This window comes from Tamandua tetradactyla, chromosome 1 (assembly GCF_023851605.1).
Source record: "Tamandua tetradactyla isolate mTamTet1 chromosome 1, mTamTet1.pri, whole genome shotgun sequence".
Classification (NCBI taxonomy): domain Eukaryota; kingdom Metazoa; phylum Chordata; class Mammalia; order Pilosa; family Myrmecophagidae; genus Tamandua; species Tamandua tetradactyla.
In genome coordinates, this window is record NC_135327.1 from 8,772,356 (window position 1) to 8,786,310 (window position 13,955).

At 45.5% G+C, this 13,955-nt stretch overlaps 1 long non-coding RNA gene across 3 annotated transcripts in view; it reads left to right on the forward strand.

Annotated features, from left to right (window-relative positions):
- Window positions 1-13,955, forward strand: part of LOC143690472 (uncharacterized) — a 120,756-nt gene that overhangs the window by 55,169 nt on the left and 51,632 nt on the right. For all 3 annotated transcript variants that reach the window (XR_013179147.1, XR_013179149.1, XR_013179148.1), the window contains exon 2: window positions 9,169-9,414. This is a non-coding gene — a long non-coding RNA (uncharacterized LOC143690472). The remainder of the gene's footprint in view (window positions 1-9,168; window positions 9,415-13,955) is intronic.

Consider the following 13,955-nt stretch of genomic DNA (forward strand, 5'->3'; position numbering starts at 1 on the left):
CCTTTTTCCGTCAGCCCTGACCCCTTGGCACCAGGGCAAAAATGAGCCACCTCTGCTTTGACCAGGTTCACCTGAGCTGGGGGCCTATTTTTAGTAGTCAGAATTTGTTAATTAATTCCACAACTGGCGTTTGGATGGGCTCAGCCCCTGCTGCTGGTAAAGTCTGTTTCCTTTCCCCTCTGGGAAGCGGTGGGGCGGGGGGCACTGGCCATGGTGGTTTGGGGAACTCGTGGATCTAGGGGTGCTTGCAGCTGGTCCAGCTGGTCCAGATTGGGGAACGCTGTGTGTTCAGTCACTGACGTGGCCCCGGGAGCTGTTCTGTACTGTTTCTGGTTATTTGTTTGTCTGGAGGACGAACTAAAACACACGCATTGTTAAGCTGCCATCTTGGCCCAGAACTCTGTCGGCACCTGTAGAATCTTATATAGTGAAAGGTTTAGGAGGTGAAAGGGTGAGAAAGAAGGAACATAGACAAGGGACTTTAAAGCAGGTGGGTTTATTTCTGCGCTCCCAGACTGAGCTCACCAAATCCAAGATGGAGGGAGGTGAGTCAGTACTAGGTGATGGCATGGGCAGTTTTTAAGCAAGGGGGTCAGGTGATGTCCGGAAGGGTGGTTCTCCGGAAGTCAGGTGTCTGGAAGGGGCGGTTCCAAGAACCATGTTGGGAGGGGCGACACAGCCTCTGTAGCTCCAGTTGCAGTGCCCTTCCCCGTTCCCCCGACCTAACATACAGCACCCAAGGTGTTCTTTAGGATTGGCAGGAATGGTTTTGGTTGGGGTTTGGCAAGTTAAGGCAGGTAGCAATTTCTAACTGAAACCTGCATAAGAGTGACCTCCAGAGTAGCCTCTCAACTCTATTTGAACTCTCTTAGCCACTGATTTGTTACACATCTTTCCCCCCTTTTGGTCAGGATGGATTGTTGATCCCATGGTGCCAGGGCCAGACTCATCACTGGGAGTCATCTCCTACTCTGCCGGGGAGACTTTCACCCCTGGATGTTATGTCCCATGTTGGGGGGGAGTGCAATGATTTTACTTGCAAATTTGGATTTAGGGAGAGGCCACATCTGAGCAACAAAAGAGGTCCTCTGGAAGTAACTCTTAGGCATGCCTATAGGTAGTCTAAGCTTCTCTGCTACATACACAGGCTCCTAAGAGCAAGCCTCAAGAGCTAGGGCTTGGCCTATTGATTTGGGTGTCCCTAATGTTTGACCCAGTATCAGGGGTTTTCCCAGTGGTTAAGTTTAATAGTTACATATTTTTTCTCCCATCCCTCAAGGTACTTTGACAATACTTTTTGGTTATCTGCTTAATATACTCTGGGATGTATCCTGGCATTACATGAAGCAATACAGGATTAAAGGCCCTCATTCTTATTCTGGGCTCCCTGTGTTTCAATTGTTCAAATGAGCTATCCAGACAGGTTGGTTTACTGCTACAGATAATTCAGGTTCTGGACAAAATGAACCTTTCTTTCTTTGGTCTCAAAGAGTAGAGGAGGTTCTAAACTATAGACAATGTCTTCCTTACCCCTGTTTTCAGAATGACCTCAATCCTGACCTGATTGGCTTTTTTCTTAACTCTAAATACCAGGTTATATATGCATAAAAAGCCTCTCAAAATCCAGAATTAGTAATTACCACTCCAGATTAAATATGACTGCTATAAGAGCTTACAATTTAGGCCCCTGTTTTCTTATAAGCATTTTCTAAATGAGACCATACAGTAATTGCTCTTTTGTTTCTGGCTTATTTTGCTTCACCAAATGTCCCACAGGTTCATTCACAATGTTGCATGCCTCACAACTTCATTCCTTTTTGTAGTAGCACAATATTCAATCATATGTAGTCACCATCGTTTGCCAGTCCACTTCTTAGTCAGTGCTTCCTTCAGCCACCTCCATTCTTTAGGTGTCAAGTACAATGTCCAAAGTCAACAGTCTCTATTGGCTTTATTTTTAAAACTTACCCCTAACCTGCCCACACTTCTTGGTTATATTGGATCTCTTTGGTTTTATGATAAACACTTGTCAAAGTGTATATGTTCTTCCAGGTATTGCTTTAGCTTATTCCCCTTAATTTTGACATCATACTTAACTGCTTAGTTCTTATAATTTCCTTATTTGTACATAGGTTATTTAGTGATATATTATTTAGCTTCCGGATACATGGAAATTTGGTAATTATCCTTCATTGAGTCCATTGTACTGTGGTCAGAGAAGAGAGCCTATTTGACGTTGTTCCTTTGAAATTTATTTTGGTTTATTTCAATGATTATTTTTGATAAGACTCTAGTGTTATAAAAAATATGCCATTGTGTATTTGGGTAATCATTCTGTGTTCTTAAAACTTATGTTGACTGATTATGAGGTGACTGATTATTAGCTAGAGAGGGTGGTCCCTCTGCATTTTAGGACTTCTCTGGTCCAGGGACCTATCTGGAAGTTGTAGATTTCTGAAATATACATGTTATCTTGCTGACTGAGATATTTGTTTATTAGTTTGCTTGATCAGTTTCTAGGAGAGACGAATGAAATTCTCCAACTACAATTGTTAGCTGATTTATTTCTCTATGCAATTCTGTAAGTTAATGCCATCTTCTCTTTTTTCTTTTTCTTTTGCCAGCTGGAAGAGAACCAGTGACTTACTATTAAAAGTTTCCATCCCCTACAATACTCTTCTTCCAAACCCAAAAATGTACAGCTCCTTTACCCATGGGTAAACTCCCTAGATTCTGTAAGTTTATTCCATCTTTTCTTTTTTTTTTTTTGCCAGCTGGAAGAGAACCAGTGACTTACTATTAAAAGTTTCCATCCCCTACTATACTCTTCTTCCAAACCCAAAAATGCACAGCTCCCTTACCCATGGGTAAAATCCCCTCTAGATTCTAGAGGGTAACTCAGGGAATTCTGTCTCTGTCCACGCTGCAGCCTCAGCCCCTCTAATTGTGTCTGGCGTGATTAGGCACTAGTATGTGTGTAACTACATCTAGTAGTTTTATGGATGGCGGGATGGAGGAGTGTGTGAACGTAATAAAAGAGTAAAAGAATAAGTGGATTGTTTCCCCTATATATATTAATTTACCTCTGTCAATCACTTGGAGGAGCTTTGAAAAATTTAGTTGGTGTTGGGTGTGGCCCAGGGATTGGGGTTTTTCGTCTTCCCAGGTGATTCTGTGCGGGTGTAGATAGAAGAGGTGCGATCAAGTTGGCAGCCGTTTCAGAAGGCCTGAGACCTGTGCTTCTTTTCTGTTTCATCCCAGACACTATCCTTTTTCCATTCCACTGGGTCCCAAATGCTGTATGTTTTGAGGCTACCTTTGTTTTGGTGAATAGGTTCGCTTACTGATGGCTGTATGTAAAATCTATTGTTCTTTTTGTGATACTATTGTTTGCATTGAATTATATTTTGCCAGGTATTAGGATAGTCTCCCAGCTCTTTTTTGTTTCATATACGTCTGTTACATCCTTTTTGATTCCTTTGTCTTCCATCCTTCTGTATTCTTTTGTTTTAAGTGTTTGCTTATAAATATATAGCACACTACTGCAACTTGTTTTGTTCATTTCCTCTTTTTTTGGGGTGCATGGGCTGGGAATAAAACCCAGATAATCCCCCATGGCATGTGAGATTTCTACCACTGAACTACCTATGAGCCTTTGTTCATCTAATCTGAGAGTCTCTATCTTTTGATGGATGAGTTTAACCCTCCTATCTTTATTGAAAAGCCACATTAATAAAAGTGAAAGAAGCGGGTAAAATTAATTTTAATAATGTAATTCATAATGTATTTCATTATATATTAAAAACATTATCCTCTCAACAAATAATGTAAAAATTATTGTGATATTCCATATTCTTTTTTGATACAAAGACTTTGAAACCTGATATGTATTTTATATTACAGTACATCACAAATTAGGAAAGCCCCTTTTCAGCACAGATCTAGAGAGGAGAGATTTATCTCAGGGTCCAGAAGAGGATTTTCTCCCAGGAAGACATCTTTGTTGTGGATAGTAGTTTTCAATTAATAATCTCTGCTTCAAAAGTAAACAGCTAATGATGGAATTAGGACATGATCGTTCTGCAATCCCTAGCGAAATAAAGGATCAAGGCAATGGTGGTCAATGGCTGCTGACATTCCTCAGGGAGAGGCTAGCAGACATCTCCTGCCTCCTGCTGGAAGAACAGAGCAGCTGCTCTGAAGTAAACTTGCCAGAGGATCATACCTGACTTTGGACAAACTCTAAATTCAATTCCAACTGGCAGAATTTATAATTTGCAGACAATATGAGGTACCTGTTAAACCATATCACAGGGTTGCAACAGCAAAATCCAGACTGTGGGAAATGTCAGGGCATATTAGTCAGGGTCCCCTAGATAAATGGATGTATATATAGATGTAAAATGATGAGATTTATTAGAGGAATTGGTTTATACGACCATTGGGATTGGAAAGTCTGAATACCATAGGGCAGGCTGCAAGTTGGGAACTCTGATGAATTTCCCAAGAGAAAATGCTGTCTGGCTAAAGTAAAGATAGAAATTCTTCTTTTTGACTGCTAAAATCATCAGTTCTCACTTTAAGGCCTTCAGCTGACTGGATGAGACCTCTCTCATTGCCGAAGGCAATCTCCTTTGTTGACTGTAGATGAAATCAGCCATAGATGCAATCAACTGACTAATGGTTTAAATCCATGAAATGCAGTAACAGTCAGGCCAATGCTTGCTTGACCAAACAGCTAGACACCATAACCCAGGCAAGTGGACATATGAACTTAACCATCACAGAGGGAGATCTATAGATTAAAAAAGACTCAAAAGACAACGAACCTATCACATGCTGTAGACTTTATTAGGATTCGATTAATAATTGTAGAAAAATATGACTTTTGATACAATTAGATATTTGATGATATTAAAGAATTATTCATTTTTCATGCAATAATGGCATCGTGTTATGTTATTATAATACTTTTTTTTAAACATGTTTCTGTTTTTGTTTCAAATACTTTTTTTTAGAGCTATGTACTGAAATATTTGCAGGTGAAAGGATTTGATGCTTAGAATTGACTTTGAAATGAATTATAGGGCGGTTGGGTGTCGGGGAAACTATAGAGAAAGCAAGGTTGACGGTGAACTAATAATTGGTAAAGCGGAGTGATGGATACACGGGCGTTGCTACTTCTGTGTATGTTTGAACTAACATATACAAATAGAAAAAGGAAACAGCTTAATAGCTCTCATCCGCCCAGCCCCGCCCCACCCCGAGGCTGGCCAGGGATGAGATGCAGTCCCCATAGGTACCAGGAGGTGGCGCCGCCGCTCCTCCGCTGGCTGCTGATCCGAGGGGTTGAGGCAGCTTGGAAGCCCTCCAGCCTCCCCTGCCTCCCCACCCCCCTCCCCAGGCCTCGAGACTCCAGCTATTCCCTGCAATGTTGGGTGCGGTGAGGGGAAACCTGGAGTCCTGCGCAGATTCACCTTCTTGGGCAAGTGCCAGGGTGCTCCCAGCCTCCATCCTTTAAGGCTGCCTGATCCACCTCTCCAGGCTGGGGGAGGGGCCTTGTACTGGCCTTGAGCCCCGCCCCCACTGAGACCAGTCAGTGCTTCTGGGCCCTGCCTTGCGCTTGGGGTTCTCCCTCCCAGTCCCACCTCCTAACACTCCCCCCACCCCTGTCTCTGCCTCCTGCCCTACAATCTCTGCTACTGCCAGTCTCCCTTTTCCTATCCTCCCACACTCTTCTTTCCCCATGGGGGGTGGGTTCAGGGCTCTGGCTGAGCCTCCAGGTTCCAGCCACAGCCACAGCTTCAGGGTGGCTTGGCCGAGGGAGAGAGCGGAGTGAGCGCTGGACAAGGAATCAGTAAACCTAGGTCCCAGGCTGACCTTGCTCACTCCCTCCGTGACCTCGAATAAGTGATGCCCCATCTAAAAAATACAGTGGTTGGAACACAACGGTTTTCTAATTTTGTGAAGAAGTGGAGCTTCCTTTCCTGAACTCCAGTATTTAAAACCAATAGGGGTGGAGTATCCTAGTTCCGTATGGGAGAGTTTGGTCACGTGAGTCTCTTCTGGGGTCCGTGCCTGCCCTAGGGTGAAAGCCATGGGTTCCTGACTCCTCATTTCTCCCTGGCTGTTAGCTCAAGGGTTCTTGCAGTCTCAGGCTCTAGGAACTCTTGGCATTCATTCATTTATTCAACAAACATTTACCAGACTTACACTCTGCTGGACTTCCAGGGAGGCAAGTTGACCAGAATGGGGGTTTTACTCCCGATGGGCCCACAGCCGAGTGAGCAGACAACAAAATCTGGGATGTCGTAGAAGGGGACAGTCCCAAGTTTGGGGAGCACAGAGGAGAGCGTGCCTGCCGGCTTGAGGAAGCCAGGAGGGCTCCTCACAGAAGGTGATATTTGGGTGGTCCTGAGGAGGCTGTGCAGAGAACAAATTGGAAGGGAAGAGAAGTGAGAAGAGAGAAGATAGTGAGAAGCTTTCTTTCTCGATAACTGTTCGCATTTGGTGAGGATGCCTCCAAAAGTTACGGGGTGGAGCAGTTCCTCCAGGAGACTCCAGGAGACCGAGTACTTCGTCGTAGGTTCCATGCATGGTTCTTTGGATGAGCATTTCTCCATCAGACCACCCACACGCGAAGCTCCTTCTGAGGCGCCACTACAGGAAGTCTGGAAGGAAATCAACTTTCCTCACGGAGTGAAATTGCCAATAATCGGTGCTGCTGAGAACACAAATAACTTCATGGGCCCCAAATGAAAGACCGAATCCCAAATGTTCCTTTCAACAGCTGGAGGTGCAGTGGAAATAAGGTGCCAAGATTTTAAAGTCCCCCCCTTCTTGGGCAGAATGCATCTCCATCCACAAATAGAAACTCGCTGAGATTTTAATTAAGAACAGTGTACATAAAACTCACTGTTCCTGAGTAAACAAATATTAAGCAAGATACTTCGCTTCCTTTTTATGGGCTCTTAAAGAGATGAGAAGCATAGGGACAGGAGGGGTGGGGTGGGGGACGCTATTGAGGGGAAAGAGGAAGGACCCAGAGTGAAAAAAGTAGATTCCACGTTGGGGGGGGAAAGAAGGAGAACATCGGACATACACAGCCCAAAGGGAAGAGAGGAGGAGAGGTGGACGGGCGGTCCTGGTTTCTCCTCTGCCCAGAGCTTGCTTTTGTCTCGGGTCGCCACGTCCTTGCCTAGGTTTCACTAGGTTCTGATGCCCACTTGCTAGTTGGATGCACACAGCATTTGCCTCACTCTTTCCCCAGACTTTGTAGCACTTGTTGATCCCTCTCCCTCTCTGGTTGGCACTCTGCATCTCATGCGTGTTGGGCTGTCCTCCTGCAGGCACCTGAGCATCGGTGCTCGGGTGGCTGGAAATGCTGAGAGTTAATGCCCCTGCGAGTGGGCAATGGCAGCTGGAAGCCAGAGGATAAATACCCCAGGCTCCCCCTCCTTGTAGGTAGGATAATTTGGAGGTGCATGTTTTGCCGTATTTCCTAGGGTTCCCCAATAGGATTGAGCTCAAGTTGCCTGATCCTAAGAAAGGTTTTTATCTATTAAAATTTTATTTTCAGAATTTTATTAGGACTCCGTACCCCCGAATTAGGCCAGGGCTCTTCGCAATCTTGAGTGACTGACAGCCTTTTACCGTCAAGGCTCATAGCTTAATTTTAATTTTTTTTTATTTTTTGAGTGCATGGGTCAGGAATGAAACCCTGGTCTTCTGCATGGCTAGTGAGCGTCCTACCACCAAAACACCTGTGCATCCTTCAGCTTAATTTTTGAATCATGGGCTTATTTTCTTATTGCATATTAAAGCGTTATTCTTGCTGAAGGATTACTTAAGGTTTAAAATGTTACTTTGGGACTTTGGTATTCATGGTCAGTTTACGTAGAGAGTATCTGATGTCTTCATTTTTAAATCCTGAGATTACATCTGGAACCATCCTTCTAGGTTGGGTGGGAAGAGATATGCTTGGTTGTGTTCATTCATTCATTCGTTCTTGAAACAAATATTTATCAAGCTTTGTGCCAAACAACCCTGCCCCACGGACTTGCTATCTTGGATATCTTGAAATTGGATTTCTGATGAGGTTTCTGTTTACTTGGTTCTTCATTTCATATTTATTGAGAGTCTCTTTGCCTGACACTGTGCTAGATCTAGGTATACAGAAATGTCTAAGGCATGGCCTCTATTTCCCAGGAGAAGCTCACCAGAAGGGTGAGACCGACATAACAAGGACGGTAGTATCTCTCATGATAGAAGCACCTACAGCGCACATAGTGGGGCTTGAAGGAGAGCTGGGTTGATTCACCTTGGGCACTGGGGATTCTCAGGAAGTCTTCCTGGAGGAGGCAACCCATGAGCAGAGCCTGGAGCATCCTGAGAGAATAACTAGCACGAGCACAGGTGTGGTGGGATGTGCAGGCCTGGGAGCTGCAAATGGCCCAGCGAGGCTGGAGCAAGAGGGAAGGAAGAGTGGGCCTCATTTGTCCAGAGTGGGAGAGTCTTGGCTGTAAGATCTGGGCTGTGCTGGTAAAGCAGTCAGGGCCACAGATTCTATCTTTCGAACTGACCCAAATTCCCATCTCAATTCTGCCATTTGTTCACTGTGTGCCCTTGGGCAAGTTAACATTTCCGGACCTCAGTTTACTTATCAGTTTCATATTGGGGCTAAGCTGTTTCCTGTGTGGGACATAGTAAGTGCTCAATAAAAGGAAATTGCTTATCATTAATTTGCACCAAGATATCCAAGGTGGGCCTGAGAGGAGTTTGGGGCTTGTGATAGCTAATTGTATGTGTCAACTTGGCCAGGCGATGGTGCCCAGTTTTGTTTGGTCAAAAACTAGCTATTGCCATGAAGGTATGGTATAGATGTGATTAGCATCTACAATCAGTTACCTTTAAGTAAAGAAGATTGCCCTGGATAATGTGGGTGGGCCTCATCCAATCAGCTCAAGAACAAAAACTGAGGTGTCCTAGAGAAGAAGAAATCCTGCCTGAATTTCCAGCCTGCCAGCCTGCCTGTGGATTTTGGACTTGCTAGCCCCCACAATTGCATGAGCCAATTTCTTAAAATAAATCAACTCTATCTTTATCTATATCTTCTTCTATATCCGTATCTTTATCTATCTGATTGGCTCTGTTTTTCTGATTGTACAGGTCTGTACATTGGAGAGCCTCTCTGTATATAATTTCACCAACTGATTGCCTGGAGGCTGAGGAGTGTTTTTGTGACAGAGACTTGACCATGTCTTGGGCCGTGAGGAGCAGCAACTGCATTAACCTGGGGTAAAGGAATGCCCTGCAGTGTGGCTCTGAATGTCCTCTTTGGCCAGCAAAGGCTGGAGATGTTTGGGTTTATGCCTGCCACCACCGTCATCCTAGCAGCTCCAGGAATTCGTCTTGGTGAGACCTGGCTGGGTGGGAGAGGGCATCATCTCTGCTCAAGCCCCCAGATATCTCATGGCAGGACCCAGGGCCCCCCATGGGGCAGTTACTAGTGCTTCCCTGTTAGGGGGTGGTGCCTGGTGGCTGAGCGTGGGGATGGGCAGCCGTCCAAACCTCTCACTCGCCACCAAGCCCACGTCTCACCCTTTTCAAAGGCAGCTGTAGCGATGCTCGCAGAGAAGTTGGAGACCTCCCAGCTCCCCACCCATCCTGATGTCCGTCTGCACACAGGACTGGCAGATGGCAGCACGACCTGCTCTGGAGAGGGTGGGAAACACTGCTTCAGGCTCTGCTTTCACACTTTGGGGCCACCCCAACCCTGTGCAGATTCCTTAGACTTTGGAGAGAGAAGGAGAGCTGGGACAGTTCTGTACTGATATAGATGGGGAAACGGAAGCTGAGAGAAGGGGAAGTGGCTCGGGGCCACACAGCAGGTCAGTGGCAGGAGACTTTTGTCTTTCCCTCCAGTTGTTTCTCTCTCTATCCCTCAGGCCACTTTCCATACCCATCTAAGGCAAAAGGTGTTGCTAGGTTCAGCCCAAAGTCCTTTCCTCTTACGTCAACCCCATGCTCCTCTAATTCTGCCATTAGAGCAGCACAGTGCTCTCATCGAGCATTTGTCCATCCATCTGTCCATCCACCCATCCATCCTTCCATCTCTCCATATAACAAAAAAGCATTGATGCTATCTCTGCCCCAGACACTTTTTAAGAGTTTCTCCAGAACTCTCGCATTGCCTCATGTTTTAACCTATCTCCATCTCCAAGTGACTTGCAGTTTCCTTGACTGACAGTATTTTCGCTGCCTCTTTCCCATGTGGGCTTTGGCTGTCAGTCTGGGGTCTGCTGCTGGGCCGTGATGAGGGAAGCCCCAGGTGATAACTTCTGGGCTGAGGAGTCCAGGACAGCTCCGTGTTTTTTCAGGCCGGATTAGAACCATCTTCACAGGCTACAAGCCTGAGGGACTTCCCAGAACAAACGTTCCTGAGTTAAGGGTGGAGGGTGTAGCAGTTTATTTCCCTTTGTCTACTAAACATTATAAAAAATGTCACCCTCCCTGCTGGGTAGTTATGGAGGTGAGAGGGACTTTTTCTTATCTGGGTTCAGTCGCTTTTGATTGTAAGTGAAAGAAACCTGCAAGCGAGTAGGAGAACAGCACGGTGGCCAACGGTGGCAGGATCTGAAATCTCACATTTTCAACGACCAGGGAGAGACCGATTCAATTCTCACGTTGGCCAGAATCCCAGGGAGGGGAGTCATTGGTTCAGCTTAGGTCAAGTGCCTGCCGCAAGCTGACCAGCTGAAGCCAGAGGAAGGGACCCAGTTGCAGAAGTTGGCTGCTTCTCCTGCCACCATGTGACATGGGGTGGGCGCCCAGAAGGGGGTCCCAGGAAAGAGGGTGGCTGGAAAGACAAAATCCTTCTTTTCTATTAAGGGTCATTCAAAATGCTCATTTGAGAGTGTGTCTGACGGTGGCTGAGCCTTGGCTTCTGATGCTTGGTGTGATGTTAGGAGTAGCCCTTCAGGTTTGGTGAGCCTCTCCGGCTCACCTGTGTAATGCTCGCGTCCCCCAATCCAGGCCTTCCTCCTCCACCTGCCCCGAGTCCAGGCAGGCATGGTAGAGCAGAAAGGGCTGGTCTCTGGTGTCAGTCTGAGCCCAGGTCAAGCCCTGGCTCGGCCATTACCAAGTCAGAACTTGGGCAAGGCCTGAGCCTCAGCTTCCCTGTATATGAGACTGGGACAAAAGCATCCACCCTGTAAGGTTACTGCAAGGATTAAAGACAGCCCACACCAGTGGGTCTCAAACTTGAATATGCTTTGGAATCACCTGCAAGTTTCTTGATGGGCTCGTCCCCCAGAGTTTCTGATGCCGTGGGGACCATACCTTGAGAAACACTGGTCTACATTTACCGGGGTTCTCCACTGGGTAAACTGCCCCCAAACCCTCCTGCTGCCAGACACTCGGCAATGCTTGGAGATATTTCTGATTGTCGTGACTGGTCAGGGACTGCTGCTGGTATTAGGGGGTCGAGGCCATGGGTGCTAAACATTCTCCCAGGCACAGGATGGTTCTCCACGAGGAAGAATGAGCCAACCCCAAATGTCGCTAGTGGCAAGGCTGAGAAAACCTCGGCTACACTAAGTCTCTGGTCCCAGCTGTGCCTTGTAGCTGCGTTACTCCACGAAGCTGCTTCACTTTTCTGCATCGCATAGTTGTGCAGAAATGGTTCGAAGAAGCTTTGCTGTCCTTTCAACAACTTGAGTCCGCAAACACTTATTAACTGCCACCTATATGCAAAATATTGTGACATTGCCACCCGAGGCACTTCTCTTACAAGGAATTGCACATTTGGCAAATACATCGAAAACATGGTGGGGTTTTATATCGTAATGTGTTACAATTGCTTTTACTGTGTTTCCTTCCTTTTCCTTAGTGGAATTTAGGAAACTGATGCCACAGCATCCTAGCTTTTTATTTTTGTTTATGTGTAATAAAGGCGTGCACTAATGAGGGCTTTTGGGGCAGTAGCTTGCTAATTGGTGATACTAACTCGGAGCATATGTGTAAACCATCACTATCAGATTTTTCACACTTAGTTAATTGAAGGCAACCCTTTATTTGAAAATTAACAAAATATTTATTGCAATTTGTTCTGGCCTACAATAGGGTGTTAATTTTCAATAGCTCTCAAGTGACTAGTTGATTGAGGTAGAAAGCGCAGAGAACCTGCAGGGGTTCACAGGAAATAGCCTTCCTTGGGCAAAGGTTTGGCTGTTCTCCTTGATTTCCAAGCAGCTGTTGTTGGGGAAAAATAACATCTCAGAGAGGGTGACCAACTTGTCCCAGATTGTTAGGGTTTTCCTGGTTTTAGCACTGAGAGTTCCATGTCCCAGGAAACCTCTCAGTTCCAGGTAAACCAGGATGGGTGAGTCCCTGGAGGAGATGGAAGACCTGCGAGTAAGAGAAACACACTCGCCAAGGTGACCAAGGCAGGATGGAGAGAGGAAACTGCTTCCTGCTCCGTGTTTCCTGACCCTACTGTTTATTTATTTATTCCTTTTTTTTCTGTCTAACTCTTGTGTGGTTGGATGGGATTGTGGCTGGAAGAACGAGCAGGGAAGGGGTGGTGGAGAATACCATGTCAGTAAGAGGGACTAGCTTATGCAAAGGCTCCGAGGAAGGAAAAAAATCATGATATATTGAAGGAAGCCAACTAATGCTGAAGCAGAAATGGTGAGGGTAGGGAGCGGTGGGAGAAGGGGTTGGAAAATCTGGATTTGGGAATTTATTTTAAAGTGAGTGAAAATGACACCGAAAGGTTTAAACAGGGAGAATGACATGATCCTAAGCTATTTACATTACAAAAATTAATCTGACAGCTCACATAATTGTGGAAAATGCATTTTGGGGGAGAAGTGGGAAGCAATGTGACCAGTTCGGAGGTGATGGAAAGAGGAATTTGAGAAATATTTGGAAGGATAATCAATAGGACTTAGGGATTAAAGAGATATGGAGAGTTTTTGGCATGATCAGTTGGTCTGATGGAGGCACCATCTAGTTACCAACTGGTCTTCTGAAGATCAATAATTCAATTTGGTATATTAAATTTGAGATATCTGGGAGGGCTGCTGTGGACTTGCTGAGAATATAGTTGGATATTAAGTCTGGGTGTGAATAGAGGTAGAAATTTTGGAGTTTTTATTGTATAGATGTGAATGCATGAGATTGCTAAGGCAAGAATTGAATGAGAAAAGATATACGTCTAAGGTCCAGTCCTGAACCTGGGATTCTTAGGTTGGGTTGTTTTAAAAAACTCAGAGAAAAGGATTTGTGTGCAAAGAATTTATTTCAGAGGTGATCCCAGGAAGTGTACATAGGAAAGTAGGGAAATGAGTCAGGGAAGATACGGTAGTTTCAACATGGCTGTGAATTCTTTGCAGGGCCTCCCATAAAGAGGTAGAATTTGTTACCCAACCTCTAGAATCTGGACTGGCCTATGACTTGCTTTGACCAAAAGAATGTGGCAGAAAGAAGTCATGTAAATTCTGGAGCTGCATTTACCCTCTTGGCATGTTCTGCTGCCATGTGAGAAAACCACGGATGGACGAGAGTTCATGTGGAAAGACAATCCCAGCCAATGGCTAACACCAAGACCCCAGACATGGGAGAGGGGTCACCTTTGACCCTCAGCTCCAGTTGAGATGCGAGATGACGGCAACTTCATGAGTGATCCTAGAGAGGATGGGAAGAATGGCCCAGCTGAGCTCAGTCCGAATTGCAGAATCCTGAGCAAATATGTGATTGTTGCTTTAAGTTTTGGGATGGTTACACAGCAATACAGAGGGGAAGAAAAATACAAAGTTTATTAAAAGCAGTATTGGCATTGGTAACCCGGGCCGAGAGTCTCACAGCTTTCCCCCACTCCCCGGTCCTCTGCTGTGTTACTCATTTATTGCCACAAAACAAATTAACCTGAAACTTTTCACAGGTTCTGTAGG